Source organism: Ranitomeya imitator, chromosome 2, assembly GCF_032444005.1.
Source record: "Ranitomeya imitator isolate aRanImi1 chromosome 2, aRanImi1.pri, whole genome shotgun sequence".
In the NCBI taxonomy this organism is placed as follows: Eukaryota; Metazoa; Chordata; class Amphibia; order Anura; family Dendrobatidae; genus Ranitomeya; species Ranitomeya imitator.
Genome location: NC_091283.1, coordinates 543,875,648 through 543,892,609, shown reverse-complemented (window position 1 = coordinate 543,892,609; position 16,962 = coordinate 543,875,648).

Below are 16,962 nucleotides of genomic sequence, written 5' to 3'. Positions count from 1 at the left end.
GACCGAATACCACAGGTGGCGTCATGAACATAAACTCTACATCCCTTTAAAGACCTTTCCCCCCCCTTTTAAACGGACATCCCCGGGGCCACAGACCGGGTCAGCCACCGTGACATCCCCCTGTGGATCACAGGACCCGGTTCCGAGTACCCCACGGCCCCATGGCCGTGACTGCAGACTTGTAGCTTAAGATTGGACAATGCCTTTAAGCTGCACTAACCAAGAATGACTACTACAGTGTAGAAAGCTGTGTTGTCTTGGCTCTGTATACTGTTTACATCTTGTCAATGAGGGAACAGGACAGACCTGGGTGCTGGGTGTACGAACTGATAATAATGACCTATCCCAAGCATACTGTAGATAATCAATATCTAGGTAATGGACAACCCATTTAAAGGGATCCTGTCATGTCCCCAAGTGCCATTAACCTGCAGATATAGGGTCAATATACAGGTTAATAGTGTTACAGCTGCCATAGTGAAAGCGCAGCTTCTGGGAGTAAATGAACCTTATTCCTCCTGGGAGTCACTGACTTTCAGTCAATGAAGCATGCCTGGATCGGCTGCAGTCACCGCTGACAGCACTGTGAGCAGCAGCTGTAAGGACGCTCCTGGAACTTTGATTGGAGGCAGTGCACAGTGAGCTGCCAAAATGCCGGGGATGAGCTTATGGCTGCTGCTAACTGCACTGAGCAGTGACTGTAGACTCTAGTCTTCAGGCATGCCTCTATGACTGAAAGCCAGGGAGAAATAAAGTTCATTTTCTCCCAGTAACTGCGCTTTCAGTAAGGCAGCTGAACAGCATTGTAATGTTATTAACCTGCATATTAACCCTACATCCCCTACATAGCATTTGGGAACATAACAGGTTCCCTTTAAAGTCAAAGACTATTCAGATTAGGGACATCTAGAACAGAGGGAAAGAAAATGAAACTTTTTAAAGCAAAATTAATTAAAACCTTTCCAATAACATTGGAGGCTATGCCTATAAGGAAACATTATTAAATACATAAGGTCCACCGTGGTCAGAGAAGGAGATAGACTGTGTTTTACTGTAAAAGTCAGTCTTTTTCTCAGTGTTTGCCTCTGTTTCTCCTCCCTCCTTCTCGCTTTTCTTCCTGCAGAAGCCAGAGGCAAAGCGCCATAGACCTGCTGAGTATCAAGATACCAGGGGAGGCATTTCCATAGCAACCAGTACCACGTGCAAGGAATACACGGATCTGGTAGCCAAGCAACCAGGCGACGTCCATCCACGCTGAGACTTCCCTCACACACATGTGTATGGCTATACAATGCTGCTAAGACTACATTGTATTGTATGCTAGCCATGGAAACATTGGCTCACCCCCCACAGCTTACCTGGATCTAATGAATACATATATATGCATCTCCTCCACTGTTTGCACATCATGGCAATTCTTTGCATAGTATAGTATATGCTAGTATAATTCTGTACATTTGCATGCAGTTCTATGTACCACAATAGATATAATGTGCCAATAACAAACCATCATCACCCATTATAATAATAATGCCATTAAAATTTATGTAATGCAAAGGCCCCGGTACGTTTTACCTTAGGGAACACATGTTCACAGGCCCTTATGACTTTTTGTGGGATGATATGCCCCCTTTTGAATATTGTGGTTAGTTGAGGGGAATAGTATCTACTTCTACTTCCTTTGTGTCTTCTATTTTATTTCAGTGATACTCCCCATATGGAGGTCATGTATGATTCAGTTTTGAGGCTTTAGAATCAAGTTCTGGATTTTTCTCAGCCTTTTTAGCAGGATGGTTCATCATCCGGATTGGTCATCAAGGCCAACAATGGGAAAAATTAATCCGTAAAATGCTTGATTCCGATTTGTTCCTGCAGTTGTGAGAAGATCGGGAGGATATGGAAGATCTTTTGAAGCAACTGGTCCAGTGAGCAGAGTCTGTGGATGGTGAAGAGTGGCTGGAGAGGTGGCTGGAGGAGCCAGTCCAATCTTAGCGGTGATGAAGGAAGACCTCCGAAAAAACAAGAAAGTGATATTGAAGGAGGTGGTGCTTGAAGAGGTGGAGTGAAGAGTGGTGGAGAGCCAATGAATACTGGCTAAAGGAAGATGACGAGCCAGAACACCTATTCTCTGCCTAATCTCAGCACCCAACCCCAATAGAGGAGAAGCAAGACGCAATAGGAAGTTATGCAGAATGGAGGGTCACCTTATCGGCTACAAGACCATAGGCAGAAGAGCAAAAGTGGACCTTCCAAAAAAGTCCTGGTCATGTGAAAATTGTCTCTTCAGAGAGGAAGAGGACTAGAACTCTAGTGCCACCTATTAGAAGTAGCTACTTCCAATAGGTGGCACTAGGGTTCTAGTCCTCTTCCTCTCTGAAGAGACAATTTGCATATTTCCCAGAGGAGCATTGCGGCTTTAAAGGGAACCTGTCACCCCGTTTTTTCAAGATGATATAAAAATAGTGCTAAAGAGCTGTGCTTTAAATTAGTGTATTTTTGGAGCCTTTATTCCCCACCTATGCTGCCGAAATACCTTTGTAAAGTCGCCGTTTTTGGGCTGTCACTCACGCTAGTCTGGTCATATGGGCGTGGTGACAGCGCTGTTTCTCCCCCAGATCTCCGTTGGTGGCGTAGTGGTGTGCGCATGCCCAGCAGGCGAATCCAGTGCGCAGGTGAAGGAAAAAAGCGCGATCTGCGCTATTCCGCGCGTGCGCAGATGGTACTTCTCGGCTTCCCGGGGCTTCAGGAAAATGGCCGCGGGATGCTGCGCGTGCACAGATGGAGATCGCGGCGGCCATTTTCCTGAAGCCGAGTTCGCACATATTTGACTTTTTTTTATTTACAAAACTTTTAAAAGCAGAAATAAAGGAATTTTTTAAGAGTTATTTTCTATTTTGGTTGACATTGCAAGAGAAGCTGGCTGTGTGTACATTACAAGAAATGCTGGCGGTGGGGACATTACAAGAGGGACTGTGGGGGACATTATATTATATAGGAGACTGTGGGGAACATTATACTTGGGCTGTGGGGACATAATTTTTTATGATATGTGGGGGGCATCATATTGTATAGGTGGTAGTGGCGGACATTATGTACTGGGGGTTGTGATAGGCAACATACTACATAGTTGGATGGGGGGCATCACAATGCATAGAGGATTGTGGAGGACATTAATGTGGAGGCTGTGGAGACATCATACTGTATTGGGGGCTGGGATGACTATACGGTATAGGGGGCTGTTGAGAACATCATACTTTATGTGGGGTTGTGGTAACCAAATTGTATATTGGGCTCAGGAGGATATCATACGGTATATTGAGGACTGTGGTGGACACTGTACTGGATATAGGGCACTACTTTGTAGTGTATATTGGTGCCTATTCTGGATATCATACTGTTTGGTCTGCTGTGGTGACTATCATACCATGTATGGGGGACAGTGTGAGGAGGAGGTACAGTTTGGAGAGGACACATGGTAGGCAGAGGTTAGTATGGCGGGAAGACAGTGTGGAGATCTAGAGAGTGTAAGGTTAAACATTGGAGAGGGGACAGTCATGATAATAGCAGACAGTGTGGTGGTTATAGATCATTACGGCAGACTGTATGGAGGCCATATACCATTGGAGGCTTATTTAGGGCATAGTATGTACAGATATTTTTATACAGAGGGCATCTGAATAACACTTTTTTTTATAGGCACTGTGTTGGGATGTGCTGCAGAAGACTAAAGAAGAGAGAATCTGGAGGGAAGAGCTGTGGATGTAAACTGTTGTGAATTCTGTGGCAGAGCTCCCTCCTGTGGTCACAAGTGGTACTTCGGCTGGTTCTCTCTGTGAGCTTCCGTTGGTGGAGGAAAGTGGTACTGCGGCTTCTGAGTTTCCTTCCTCAGGTGATGTGGTGAAGTCGTTAGGTGCTTCTCTATTTAACTCCACCTAGTGCTTTGATCCTGGCTTCCAGTCAATGTTCTAGCATTGGACCTGTTTCCTCCTGGATCGTTCCTGTGGCCTGCTGCTCTGCATAGCTAAGTTCCTCTTTGCTATTTGTTTGCTGTTTTTTTCTGTCCAGCTTGTCAATTTGTTTTTTTCTGCTTGCTGGAAGCTCTGGGACGCAGAGGGTGTACCTCAGTGCCGTTAGTTCGGTACGGAGGGTCTTTTTGCCCCCTTTGCGTGGTTTTTGTAGGGTTTTGTGTTGACCGCAAAGTTACCTTTCCTATCCTCGCTCTGTTCAGAAAGTTGGGCCTCACTTTGCTAAATCTATTTCATCTCTACGTTTGTCTTTTCATCTTAACTCACAGTCATTATATGTGGGGGCTGCCTTTTCCTTTGGGGTATTTCTCTGAGGCAAGGTAGGCTTATTTTCTATCTTCAGGCTAGCTAGTTTCTCAGGCCGTGCCGAGTTGCATAGGCAGCGTTAGGTGCAATCCACGGCTGCCTTTAGTGTGGTTGGAGAGGATTAGGGATTGCAGTCAACAGAGTTCCCACGTCTCAGAGCTCGTTCTTGTTTTTTGGGTTATTGCCAGGTCACTGCATGTGCGCTGACCTCTATGTCCATTGTGGTACTGAATTACCTTTGATAACAGTACTGGAAGCCAAAGTACTAATGATTCTCAATAGAGGGAAAAAAGAAGTTCTGAGACCATTTTTTTTTTTTTGCACTGTGTTTTGCCTTTTTTTTCCCCTAGACATTTGGGTGGTTCAGGACACAGGTGTAGCAATGGACATTAAAGGTCTGTCTTCATGTGTGGATCAGCTCACGGCAAGAGTGCAAAGTATTCAAGACTTTGTGGTTCAGAATTCTATGTTAGAACCGAGAATCCCTATTCCTGATTTGTTTTTTGGAGATAGAACTAAATTTCTGAGTTTCAAAAATAATTGTAAACTATTTCTGGCTTTGAAACCTCGCTCCTCTGGTGACCCAGTTCAACAAGTTAGGATCGTTATTTCTTTTTTGCGTGGCGATCCTCAGGACTGGGCATTTTCCCTTGCGCCAGGGGATCCTGCATTAAGTAATATCGATGCAATTTTCCTGGCGCTCGGATTGCTGTACGATGAGCCTAATTCTGTGGATCAGGCAGAGAAGAATTTGCTGGCTCTGTGTCAGGGTCAGGATGAAATAGAGGTATATTGTCAGAAATTTAGAAAGTGGTCCGTACTCACTCAGTGGAATGAAGGTGCGCTCGCAGCTATTTTCAGAAAAGGTCTCTCTGAAGCCCTTAAAGATGTCATGGTGGGATTTCCTATGCCTGCTGGTTTGAATGAGTCTATGACTTTGGCCATTCAGATCGGTCGACGCTTGCGCGAGCGTAAATCTGTGCACCATTTGGCGGTATTACCTGAGCTTAAACCTGAGCCTATGCAGTGCGATAGGACTTTGACCAGAGTTGAACGGCAAGAACACAGACGTCTGAATGGGCTGTGTTTCTACTGTGGTGATTCCACTCATGCTATCTCTGATTGTCCTAAGCGCACTAAGCGGTTCGCTAGGTCTGCCACCATTGGTACGGTACAGTCAAAATTTCTTCTGTCCGTTACCTTGATCTGCTCTTTGTCATCGTATTCTGTCATGGCATTTGTGGACTCAGGCGCTGCTCTGAATTTGATGGACTTGGAGTATGCTAGGCGTTGTGGGTTTTTCTTGCAGTGTCCTATTCCATTGAGAGGAATTGATGCTACGCCTTTGGCCAAGAATAAGCCTCAGTACTGGACCCAGCTGACCATGTGCATGGCTCCTGCACATCAGGAGGTTATTCGCTTTCTGGTGTTGCATAATCTGCATGATGTGGTCATGTTGGGGTTGCCATGGCTACAAGTCCATAATCCAGTTTTAGATTGGAAATCCATGTCTGTGTCCAGCTGGGGTTGTCAGGGGGTACATGGTGATGTCCCATTTCTATCTATTTCGTCATCCACCCCTTCTGAGGTTCCTGAGTTCTTGTCTGATTACCGGGATTTATTTGATGAGCCCAAGTCCGATACCCTACCTCCGCATAGGGATTGTGATTGTGCTATCGATTTGATTCCTGGTAGTAAATTCCCAAAAGGTCGACTGTTTAATTTATCTGTGCCTGAGCACGCCGCTATGCGGAGTTATGTGAAGGAGTCTTTGGAGAAGGGGCATATTCGCCCGTCATCGTCGCCATTGGGAGCAGGGTTCTTTTTTGTAGCCAAGAAGGATGGTTCACTGAGACCTTGTATAGATTACCGCCTTCTAAATAAGATCATGGTTAAATTTCAGTACCCCTTGCCATTGTTATCTGATTTGTTTGCTCGGATTAAGGGGGCTAGTTGGTTCACCAAGATAGATCTTCGTGGTGCGTATAACCTTGTGCGTATTAAGCGAGGCGATGAGTGGAAAACTGCATTTAATACGCCCGAGGGCCATTTTGAGTATCTAGTAATGCCATTCGGACTTGCCAATGCTCCATCAGTCCTTTATGCATGACATCTTCCGATAGTACTTGGATAAATTCCTGATTGTTTACTTAGATGACATTTTGATCTTCTCGGATGATTGGGAGTCTCATGTGAAGCAGGTCAGAAACGGTGTTTCAGGTCCTGCGTGCTAATTCTTTGTTTGTGAAGGGATCAAAGTGTCTCTTTGGTGTTCAGAAGGTTTCATTTTTGGGGTTCATCTTTTCCCTTTCTAATATCGAGATGGATCCTGTTAAGGTCCAAGCCATCCATAATTGGACTCAGCCGACATCTCTGAAAAGTCTGCAAAAGTTCCTGGGCTTAGCTAATTTTTATCGTCGCTTCATCTGCAATTTTTGTAGTATTGCTAAACCATTGACCGATTTGACCAAGAAAGGTGCTGATTTGGTCAATTGGTCTTCTGCTGCGGTGGAAGCTTTTCAAGAGTTGAAGCGTCGTTTTTCTTCTGCCCCTGTGTTGTGTCAACCAGATGTTTCGCTTCCGTTCCAGGTCGAGGTTGATGCTTCTGAGATTGGAGCAGGGGCTGTTTTGTCACAGAGAAGTTCTGATTGCTCGGTGATGAAACCATGCGCCTTCTTTTCCAGGAAGTTTTCGCCTGCTGAGCGAAATTATGATGTTGGCAATCGAGAGTTGCTGGCCATGAAGTGGGCATTCGAGGAGTGGCGTCATTGGCATGAAGGAGCTAAGCATCGCGTGGTGGTCTTGACTGATCATAAGAACTTGACATATCTCGAGTCCGCCAAGCGGTTGAATCCTAGACAAGCTCGTTGGTCGTTGTTTTCTGCCCGTTTTGACTTTGTGATTTCATACCTTCCGGGCTCTAAAAATGTGAAGGCGGATGCTCTGTCTAGGAGTTTTGTGCCCGACTCTCCGGGTGTATCTGAGCCGGCGGGTATCCTCAAAGAGGGAGTAATTGTGTCTGCCATCTCCCCTGATTTGCGGCGGGTGCTGCAAAAATTTCAGGCTAATAAACCTGATCGTTGCCCAGCGGAGAAACTGTTTGTCCCTGATAGGTGGACGAATAAAGTTATCTCTGAGGTTCATTGTTCGGTGTTGGCTGGTCATCCTGGAATCTTTGGTACCAGAGAGTTGGTGGCTAGATCCTTTTGGTGGCCATCTCTGTCGCGGGATGTGCGTACTTTTGTGCAGTCCTGTGGGATTTGTGCTCGGGCTAAGCCCTGCTGTTCTCGTGCCAGTGGGTTGCTTTTGCCCTTGCCGGTCCCGAAGAGGCCTTGAACACATATCTCTATGGATTTTATTTCAGATCTTCCCGTCTCTCAAAAGATGTCAGTCATTTGGGTGGTCTGTGATCGCTTCTCTAAGATGGTCCATTTGGTACCCTTGTCTAAATTGCCTTCCTCCTCTGATTTGGTGCCATTGTTTTTCCAGCATGTGGTTCGTTTGCATGGCATTCCGGAGAATATCGTTTCTGACAGAGGTTCCCAGTTTGTTTCGAGGTTTTGGCGAGCCTTTTGTGGTAGGATGGGCATTGACTTGTCTTTTTCCTCGGCTTTCCATCCTCAGACTAATGGCCAGACCGAACGAACCAATCAGACCTTGGAAACATATCTGAGATGCTTTGTTTCTGCTGATCAGGATGACTGGGTGTCCTTTTTGCCTTTGGCTGAGTTCGCCCTTAATAATCGGGCCAGCTCGGCTACCTTGGTTTCACCGTTTTTCTACAACTCTGGGTTCCATCCTCGTTTCTTTTCAGGGCAGGTTGAGTCTTCGGACTGTCCTGGTGTGGATACTGTGGTGGACAGGTTGCAGCAGATTTGGACTCATGTGGTGGACAATTTGACTTTGTCCCAGGAGAAGGCTCAACGTTTCGCTAATCGCAGACGCTGTGTGGGTCCCCGACTTCGGGTTGGGGACTTGGTTTGGTTATCTTCTCGTCATATTCCTATGAAGGTTTCCTCTCCTAAGTTTAAACCTCGTTTTATTGGTCCGTATAGGATTTCTGAGGTTCTTAATCCTGTGTCTTTTCGTCTGACCCTTCCAGATTCATTTTCCATACATAACGTATTCCATAGGTCATTGTTGCGGAGATACGTGGCACCTATGGTTCCATCTGTTGATCCTCCTGCCCCGGTTTTGGTGGAGGGGGAGTTGGAGTATATTGTGGAGAAGATTTTGGATTCTCGTGTTTCAAGGCGGAAACTCCAGTATCTGGTTAAGTGGAAGGGTTATGCTCAGGAAGATAATTCCTGGGTCTTTGCCTCTGATGTCCATGCTCCCGATCTTGTTTGTGCCTTTCATATGGCTCATCCTGGTTGTCCTGGGAGCTCTGGTGAGGGTTCTGTGACCCCTCCTCAAGGGGGGGTACTGTTGTGAATTCTGTGGCAGAGCTCCCTCCTGTGGTCACAAGTGGTACTTCGGCTGGTTCTCTCTGTGAGCTTCCGTTGGTGGAGGAAAGTGGTACTGCGGCTTCTGAGTTTCCTTCCTCAGGTGATGTGGTGAAGTCGTTAGGTGCTTCTCTATTTAACTCCACCTAGTGCTTTGATCCTGGCTTCCAGTCAATGTTCTAGTATTGGACCTGTTTCCTCCTGGATCGTTCCTGTGGCCTGCTGCTCTGCATAGCTAAGTTCCTCTTTGCTATTTGTTTGCTGTTTTTTTCTGTCCAGCTTGTCAATTTGTTTTTTTCTGCTTGCTGGAAGCTCTGGGACGCAGAGGGTGTACCTCCGTGCCGTTAGTTCGGTACGGAGGGTCTTTTTGCCCCCTTTGCGTGGTTTTTGTAGGGTTTTGTGTTGACCGCAAAGTTACCTTTCCTATCCTCGCTCTGTTCAGAAAGTTGGGCCTCACTTTGCTAAATCTATTTCATCTCTACGTTTGTCTTTTCATCTTAACTCACAGTCATTATATGTGGGGGCTGCCTTTTCCTTTGGGGTATTTCTCTGAGGCAAGGTAGGCTTATTTTCTATCTTCAGGCTAGCTAGTTTCTCAGGCCGTGCCGAGTTGCATAGGCAGCGTTAGGTGCAATCCACGGCTGCCTTTAGTGTGGTTGGAGAGGATTAGAGATTGCGGTCAACAGAGTTCCCACGTCTCAGAGCTCGTTCTTGTTTTTTGGGTTATTGCCAGGTCACTGTATGTGCGCTGACCTCTATGTCCATTGTGGTACTGAATTACCTTTCATAACAGTAAACGTCATCATGGACATCAGGACAAGATGGAGACGAAAAGAAAGAAATGACTCAATAAAAGAATATGTCACCTATAAAGTGCCTGGATGTAAATGCAGGAAAGAAATATATCTTGGTACCGTGTTAGCCAGTGGATAGAAAAATATTTAGAATTGAGAGTCCTCAGTGGTTGATACCTTTTAATGGCTAACTGAAAAGATGGTAACAAATTGCAAGCTTTCAAGACTACACAGGTCTCTTCATCAGGCAAAGACTAAATCAAATTCTGAAGAATCACATATTTATGCACAACAAAGTATAGGAAAAGAAAAAAAAAGGAGGGGAAAAAAAACATGGATAAGCCAGGTGACATGAAGCAGAATTACCATGGGTGATAAACAGTTACGTCCATAAATATTGGGGCAATTCTTAGATAAGGAATGTTTTATTGTCCTGTGATTAGGGTCTCTGTTGTAATGACCCTTCATGGTCTGAGGGGCAAGTTCCTTAGTTGATGTAAAAAGACATAAATCCATGTGACACATTCATTCCTGCATTAAGAGTGTCAAAGGTCGTCATCAGTTTATATTCCCAGACTCTCCTGTCTTTCTGCGATTTGAAGTTTCCTTTCAATACAAGTAATTTCATGTCCATAATGTTATGATTTGGGAAACAGAAATGTATTGCCACAGGTATATCCATTCTTTTTTCTCTTATTGTATGGCGATGGGAGTTCATTCTTGTTCTAAGCTTCTGCCCTGTCTCCCCCACATACAGACCCCCAGTTGGACATTTAGTACATATAATTAGGTACACCACATTAGAAGTGACGCAGCTGAAAGTACCTGGGATCTTGTAGTCCTGATGTGAATTGGGGATCTTTATCTTGTCCGTGGTCATTATAAATGGACAGGTTTTACATTTTTTCTGGTTGCAAGGAAAGGTTCCTGCAGCTGTTGGAGAGGACAGGGAGCTCTTGACAATGATGCTTCTTAGATTTGGGGGCTGTCTAAAACACAGTAGTGGGGGGTCTGGAAAAATGGATTGTAAGTGGGCATCTTTTTGCAGTAAAGGTTGCAATTTCCGTGCAGCTCCCCTTAGCACCTCCAGATTTGGATTGCAGGTAACTACTAGAGGTACCCGGTTATTTTCTTCTTTAGTTTTGTAATGTAGCAGGTGATTCCTTGATATTCTGGTGGCTCTTGTGATCTGATTTTCAATTGTTCTTGGATGGTAGCCCTGATTCAAAAAGATCTTTCTGAGGCGACCAAGGTGTTCATCCCTATCCATGGAGTTGGAACAAATACGATTGTATCTGATGGCTTGGCTGTAGACAATAGAGTTTTTTATGTGTTTTGGATGGAAACTGTCCCATTTAAGGTATGTTGGGCGGTCGATTGGCTTCTGATACAGGGATGTCTCTATTTTATTGTTCTGCAGCTTAATGATGGTGTCCAAAAAGTTAATTTCAGTGCAGGAGTAGTTGAATGTCAAGTTGATGGTAGGGTGAAATTGATTAAACTGATCATGGAACGTCTTTAGCTGTGGCTCAGACTCCGTCCAGATGATTAAAATGTCATCAATGTAGCGGTAGTACGCCAGAGGCCTGATGGGGCATGAGGACAAAAAGTCGCTTTCAAGCTTGGCCATGAAAAGATTTGCATACTGTGGGGCCATTTTACTTCCCATTGCTGTGCCAGTCTCCTGTAGATAGAGCTTCTTGTCAAACTCAAAGTAATTGTGGGTGAGGATGAATTTTATAAGTTTCACCACAGAATTTGCATCAGTCCCTGCGTTTTCCAGGAAGAATTTGCAGGCATTTAATCCATCCTGGTGTGGGATATTGGAGTACAAAGATTCCACATCCATGGTGGCCAGGATGGTTCCTTCTGGTAGAAGACCTATTGCTGATAGTTTATTCAATAGGTCAGTTGTGTCCTGAATGAAGCTGGGTGTATCTTTTACCAGGGGTTTAAGAATACCCTCTACCCATCCAGATACCTGCTCAGTAAGGGTGACCACACACGAAATAATTGGTCTTCCTGGGTTTCCAGATTTGTGGATTTTGGGAAGCATGTAGAATGTCCCTGTTCTTGGACTTTCTGGTATCAGGTCATTGGTTCTTATGGATTCGTCGGGCAGACAAGATACCAACTTGTTTAGTTCCTTGTAATAATCCTGTGTAGGATCCGACTCCAATTTTTTGTAGTAGCGTGTGTCCATAAGTTGTCTGTTTGCTTGCCTCATATAGTCTGATGTGTTCATCATGACTATAGCAGTTCCCTTGTCAGCAGGTTTGATGATGATTTCTTTGCTGGTTTTCAGAGACTGTATGGCCTTTCTCTCCTGGGCACTGATGTTGGATGCTTGTCTCCTGTTAGTATCTATGATGGTGGATTTTATCAAATATCTGAAGGAGCACAGCGGCCGGAAAGCAGAGCGGTGACGTCACCGCTCTGCTTTCCGGCTGACCGACGCTCACAGCCAGTGCAGGAGTGCAGAGAAGCTGAGCGCCGGGGACAGACAGCGGTAGGTAAGTATGTAGTGTTTGTTTTTTTTACTTTTACACTGGTAACCAGGGTAAACATCGGGTTACTAAGCGCGGCCCTGCGCTTAGTAACCCAATGTTTACCCTGGTTACCCGGGGACCTCGGGATCGTTGGTCGCTGGAGAGCTGTCTGTGTGACAGCTCTCCAGCGACCAAACAGCGACGCTGCAGCGATCGACATCGTTGTCGGTATCACTGCAGCGTCGCTGAGTGTGAAGGTACCTTAAGTCCTTACCATTGTTAGGGACATACTTGGAGTTGTATGTACGAGATACAAATGTATATGAGGCTGACTTGACATTACAATTGATTGGCATAGTAATCTTGGTGATGACTTCATGTAGTGATTGTTGTTTTGGTGGCATATACATGTACTGATGATGGTACTGGTATTGTATCTAATTATTAATTGTATCTCGTGATGTATTCATGTACTGATTGAGGTTCTGGTGATGCATCGATGTACTAATCGTGGATCTGGTGAGGTATTTATGTACGGATTGAGGGTCTGGTGACTCATTAATGTACTGATGGTGGTTCTGGTGCCGTATTAATGTGCTGATAGTAGTTCTAGTGACCTATTTATTTACAGATTACAGTTCTGGTGCTGTATTTATGTACTATTGATGGCTCTGATGTTCTATTTATGTACTGATGATAATTTTGGTTTTGTATTCATATACTGATGATGGTTCTGGGGATGAAAACAGCACCAGAACCATCATTACTAGATGAATACATCACCAGAGCCATAAGTAGTATATGAACACAGAACCAGAGCAACCATCACTGCATGAATACATCACCAAAATCACAGTTAGAACAGGAATATGACACAAGAACCACCATAAGCACTGGAATACAGGACTAGATCCACCATCACTTTTGTTGAAAACTGTATTTGTAACATTACAGACGTAAAAAACATAATAAGTATCCCTTTATCTATAATGGGGTCTGTTTAGTTTCCATTATGGTATCAACCAAATTCTGGACACCTTAACTGAAACCAATTGGCCCCTATTATAATTAAAGGGACACTGTCACCTGAATTTGGAGGGAACAATCTTCAGCCATGGAGGTGGGGTTTTTGGGTTTTTGATTCACCCTTTCCTTACCCGCTGGCTGCATGCTGGCTGCAATATTGGATTGAAGTTCATTCTCTGTCTTCCGTAGTATACGCCTGCACAAGGCAATCTTGCCTTGTGCAGGCATGTACTATGGAGGACAGAGAATGAACTTCAATCCAATATTGCAGCCAGCAGGTAAGGAAAGGGTGAATCAAAAACCCCAAAACCCCGCCTCCATGGCTGAAGATTGTTCCCTCCAAATTCAGGTGACAGTGTCCCTTTAAGTTATATTAGCGTAAGGGCACAAAAATTTAAAGTTTGAAAATTGCAAAATTTTCTAAAATGTTTACCAAATGTCTGCTTTTTTCATAAATAAACACAAGTCATATCAAATACATTTTACCACTTTCATGAAGTACAATATGTCATAAAAAAAATCTCAGAATCCGTGGGATCTGTTGAAGCGTTCAAGAGTTATAACCTCATAAAATGACAGTGGTCAGAATTGTAAAAACTGGCTTGGTCACTAAGGGGTTATGTAGATATTTATGTAAATACAGTATACAGTTATTTCCTAGGTATTTGGTCCAGTGGATTGACAACTGGGATCAGAAAGGAAAAATGTGTTTCTTTTAGGCAGATAGGATCATGCACTGTGGCTGTGAATCTGCCCCTTCCCGTTGTCCTTTCCCAACCCTTGGTTTAACTTGATGGATAGTTGTCTTTTCTCAGCTGCATTAACTATGTAAGAACAACATTTATAAAATTGACCATATAAATATGTGCCCCTCATAAGGCCAACTTTTTCCAAATATATGGAAAATGGTTGCCAATGTTTCAAATATTTTCCATGCGTATTGCTTTGTGCGTGTTTTTTGGATGGCTGTATCATACAAATCTAACTACTCCCATGGTAGTAAATAATAGACAAACCATTGGCTGAAAGATTATTTTAAAAAGAGATTTTCATTAGGGCAACTCCTGTTTATATTCTCTACTCGAGCAAACAAACATCATAGAGGTGGGAGATAGGTGGTGACCATGGTGGCCATTTTGAAGTCAGTCATTTTGGAGCCAACTGTATTTTTTCCAATGGGAAGAGGGTCATGTGACACATCAAACTTATTGAGAATTTCGAAAGAAAAACAATGGTGTGCTTGGTTTTAACATAACTTTATTCTTTCATGAGTTATTTACAAGTTTATCTTTGTTTACAGCTATTGACATGTCACAGAGGTTAACACTTGAGGAGTGGATAGAAATTGTGTTGATGTCTGGTGAACGCAGTACCCGGGTCATTGAAGCAGATTTCAATGCAAGAAACCCTACACAAGAAAACTGTCACCATTCCCATTTTATTTAGGTGTATCCATATAAGTGGCCCACCCAAAAAAGTTTGCCTCATCACTGAACATAATGTTCCGTGTAAGCTGAGGGTCCTGTTCAAATTTTTGTTTTGCCCATTCTGCAAATTCAGCTCTCTGATCTGGCATCAGTCGAACATCCCTTTGGCGGATGTTAGCTACTCACAAATGGCACCAGACCGGCGCGCTGACTTTGCAGAATGAGCAAAACATTTCTCACTGCTTTTCCCCATTGAATTTAACACCTCAATGGGCTGAAATGAGGAAAATGTGTGCGTATTTCTCACAATGGTCCGTGTGGTGTCCGATTTTGTCTCGCACCCATAGACTTGCATTGGCGAGACTTGTCAATATACGCATACAATCGCAGCATGTTGCGATTTCTCTTGCACGTAGAATACACCCGAGAAAAAAAACGCCGATTGGAGCTGCCCTATAGATTAATACTGGTCCGAGTACTTTGCGATGTTTTCTCGCATAGCTCTAGTCGTTATAATACGCTAGAGTGACTCTGGCCTGAGAGATAGAATATCAAAAATAAAATCCAGAAAATCACATTGTATAAATTATATAAATTTATTTGCATTTTGCAGTGACAAATAAGTATTTGATACCCTACCAACCATTAAAGCTATGTGCACACGATGCAGATTTGTTGCATATCGGCAGCGGTTTTTTATGCACTTAAATGCACCAGAAATGCAAAGGATTACTAAAGCAAGGTTAATCAATGACAATCCTGAATTGCACAAAGCTGGAATGGGCTACAAAACCATAAGTAAGATGCTGGGTGAGATGGAGACAACTATTGGTGCAATAGTAAGAAAATGGAAGAAATACAAAATGACTGTCAATAGACATCGATCTGGGGCACCATGCAAAATCTCACCTTGTGGGGTATCCTTGATCATGAGGAAGGTGACAGATCAGCCTAAAACTACACGGGAGGAACTTGTTAAGGATCTCAAGATAGCTGAGACCACAGTCACCAAGAAAATCATTGGTACACATTACACCGTAAAGGTTTAAAATCCTGCAGTGTCCGCAGGCTCTCCCTGCACAAGAAGGCACATGTGCAGGCCCATCTGAAGTTTGCCAATGAACACCTGGATGATTCTGTGAGTGATTGGGAAAAGGAGCTGTGGTCAGATGAGACAAAAATTGAGGTCTTCTTTGGCATATATCTCTCCAAAACGGAACTTCTTGTGTTTCTCCCCGCTACTAACCTCACTCTGCCTAACATCGAAATTACCCTGGAGGGTTCAACCATAACTCCCAAGCAGCATGCCCGCTGTCTTGGGGTCATATTCGACACCGAACTTTCCTTTACTCCCTTTATCCGATCACTCACTCGCTCCTGTCACCTGCATCTTAAAAACATCTCCAGAATCCGACCTTTTCTCACCTTTGAAACTGCTAAGACTCTTACTGTCGCCCTTATTCATTCTCGTCTGGACTACTGCAACTCTCTTCTGATCGGTCTCCCTCTTACCAAACTTTCCCCTCTCCAATCCATCTTGAATGCGGCAGCCAGAGTCATATTTCTGTGCAGCCGCTTCACCGATGCTTCCATCTTGTGCCAGTCATTAAACTGGCTACCCATTAGCTACAGGGCCCAGTATAAACTCATCTCTCTCACCCTCAAAGCTCTCCACAGTTCTGCACCGCCTTATATCTCCTCTCTCATCTCTGTCTATCACCCTACACGTGCCCTCCGTTCTACAAATGACCTAAGACTAACATCCCCCCGTAATCCGAACCTCGCACCTCCGTCTCCAAGACTTCTCTCATGCTGTGCCAGCTCTCTGGAATGCACTTCCCCAGACGATCAGACGGATACCTAGCCCCGACCTATTCAAGCGCGCTTTGAAAACCCATCTCTTCAAACAAGCCTACCACATCAACTACTCAGTAAACTAACTTTGCCCTGTTCCCTCCTTCCAAATATTATTCTGAATCTGCACCCTACTATTCCTCTGTCTCCACACCCTCCATGCACATGATAACTGCACTTGATACTTGACTATTGCACTTAAACACACGGGCTGATGACCGGATCATGCAGCTTTATATGAAAATCCCTAATTATCATAATTGCCAGACCTGAAATAACAAGCACTTTTCACCTATTGTGTCCCCCCATTTCCTTATAGATTGTAAGCTTGCGAGCAGGGACCTCACTCCTAATGTCACTGTTTAACTGTCCTACCTTGTATTGAATTTATTGTCTGTACATGTCCCCGCTCAATTGTAAAGTGCTGCGGAATATGTTGGCGCTATATAAATAAAAACATTTTTATTACTATTCACTCAACTTGCCGTGTTTGGAGGAAGAGAAATGCTGCCTATGACCCAAAGAACACCGTCCCCATTGTTAAGCTTGGAGGTGGAAACATTATGTTCTGGGGGTGTTTCTCTGCTACGAGTACA